Source organism: Scylla paramamosain, chromosome 3 (assembly GCF_035594125.1).
Source record: "Scylla paramamosain isolate STU-SP2022 chromosome 3, ASM3559412v1, whole genome shotgun sequence".
Lineage (NCBI taxonomy): Eukaryota > Metazoa > Arthropoda > Malacostraca > Decapoda > Portunidae > Scylla > Scylla paramamosain.
This window is the reverse complement of record NC_087153.1, coordinates 5,542,501-5,545,000: the sequence shown is the minus strand read 5'-3', so window position 1 is coordinate 5,545,000 and position 2,500 is coordinate 5,542,501. Positions and strand designations below refer to the sequence as shown.

Below are 2,500 nucleotides of genomic sequence, written 5' to 3'. Positions count from 1 at the left end.
GTATCTGCTACCTCCTCTACTTCCTCTTTCGTACATCTTCTTCCTTCTTTCATTTCAGAATGGATGATTTTGTGTATTTTTGTGTATCAGAATGTGAAAAAAAAATCTAATCCGTAATAGATTAATAAAAAAAAAAAAAATAATAACAATGAAATAAAATAAACATTGACAAAAATAAATGAAAAAAATAAACTATTTATATGCGATTCATCACTAACCCGAACATTTTCTCGTCTTACAGTCATACCACTTATTTCACAAATCACTTAAGTTATTGCGTATGTGAGGTTAGTATATCAGTGAAGACTGCTTCAGCTGAAACATGATGTAATGAGGCAGTGAATTATCCAAAAAAAGAAAAAAATACTATTGAGCAACCCTTGGATGGGAGGGATGAGGGGGCATGGAGCTGAAGAGGAGGGTGAGAAGAGGAGGGAGGGAAGAACGGGGGCATGAGGGGAGGGTAATGGAGGGAGTCAGGGAAGGAGGAGGAAAGGAGGGAAGGGAGTCAGTGATAAGATACCAAATGTTTCTTTTCCTGTGTCTTGCTTAACTAATGAAAATAAAAAAAAATTAAAGACAGACATATATGTGAAGTTTTCTGGAAGTACTCAACGTGGCGGTGATACAAACACGGCCTAAGGAAGACTTGAATAGGCAGGAGGGGGCCCGCAATCTGGAGCGCCCGTGACGTCAGCTTGTCACGTGACTGGGCCCCTGCTATGAGGCCCAGTCAGTTGGACCACGCACGCTCGATGGGGTTGTAACACTGTGTTTTGTGTTAAATAGTGCGGATTTCGTCGTGATTAATGCGTCATTGCCAGTGAATCAGTGCTGCGTGATCGCGGTGTCGTCGTGGTGTGTCGTATAAAGTCTCAGCGTGTTCCTTAGAGGCTCCGTGGCTTTGCGCAGACGCGGTGCGAATATGAGAGTAAGCTTGATCGTAGGCCGCTTGGTTCCCTGGGCAGGCCCCGCCGCTGCCTTTCGCCACGTGTGTTAGGGTAGGTTTACTAATCTCATGTCATGTATGAAAAAGTGTGTTTAAGCTGTGTGTGTGTGTGTGTGTGTGTGTGATAATGATAATTACCTAATTGTTATTGCCTTGTTGTGATTACCTAGTCGCAATTACCTAAGTTGTAGTTTATAGCTATACAAGTCAAGGTTGTGATGTTCAGTCTTCACATATCTTTATTCTAGTTTCAAAGTCATGGTTGTTCCTTGCACGCACAGCCAGCCACTTCCGCACCTTACTCCCTTTCAAGTGTTTATGCATGCGTGTGTATCGTCAGTTACCAATGGCGATATATATATATATATATATATATATATATACTATATATATATATATATATCTATATATATATATATATATATATATATATATATCACACACACACACACACACACACACACACACGAATATTTATGTTAGTCATTCCTCTTTCCTTTTATTTACGCAGCAAACCTGAGGATAACTAAGGCGTTTTCATGGCACAGATCTCTCCTTCCTTTCCCTGTGTTATTTCTTAAGATATTTCCTGAAGGGGCATGGGCCCCTTGCCTGACGACGGGCCATAGGCTGCGTTACTGATAGGCTGGGTTGCGGAGGGGGGTGGAAGTGGTGGTGGGGATGATTCACGGGGAGGAGGGTGAAGGTGGCGGGGTGGTGGTGATGGTGGTGGTGACGGATACGTGTATTCTTGCATGTCGTCCCGCCTTCCCATCGTTTTTTTTTTTTTTTTTTTTTTTTTTTTACTCATTTATGTATTAGCTACCATGGTAGATTAAAATAGTCGATATTAATTTGTTAATCTGCAAAATGCAAAATATTAGTCATTGTTGTTCATCGTGAACTTAAAATTCAGATTTAACTATTATTTTCTCATTGCAACGCATTTTATATTGACTACATGTATAAGTAATCATTTCTTAATTGATATTACTGAATACATTGGTATTGTAGATGGAAAATTTTGGGCTATTCAGATTCAATGCTATCTTTTCATTTACATATTTAGTTCATTATTCCTTTACTTATTTATTAATTAATTTATTGATCTATCTTATATTTTTGTTTAATTTTTAGTAGGCTTCGGTAATACCTTCCATGGAGGTATTTCTATTTAATACATGAAATCCTAACATAAACAAAATTTGCTATGAATAAATACACTCTTAAAGACTCATCGCATTAATCGCATAAAATAGCATATATATATATATATATATATATATATATATATATATATATATATATATATATATATATATAAATATAAATATAAATATATATATATATATATATATATATATATATATATAATATATATATATATATATATATATACGAGTATATATATATATACTATATATATATATATATATAATATATATTATATATATATATATATATATATATATATATATACGAGTATATATATATATATATATATATAAATATATATATATATAAATATATATATATATAAATATATATATA

At 34.4% G+C, this 2,500-nt stretch overlaps 1 long non-coding RNA gene across 1 annotated transcript in view; it reads left to right on the top strand.

Annotated features, from left to right (window-relative positions):
* Window positions 1-574: 574 nt before the first annotated feature.
* LOC135089481 (uncharacterized) overlaps window positions 575-2,500 on the top strand; it is a 36,472-nt gene continuing 34,546 nt past the window's right edge. The window contains exon 1 of the long non-coding RNA XR_010261502.1: window positions 575-1,001. This is a non-coding gene — a long non-coding RNA (uncharacterized LOC135089481). The remainder of the gene's footprint in view (window positions 1,002-2,500) is intronic.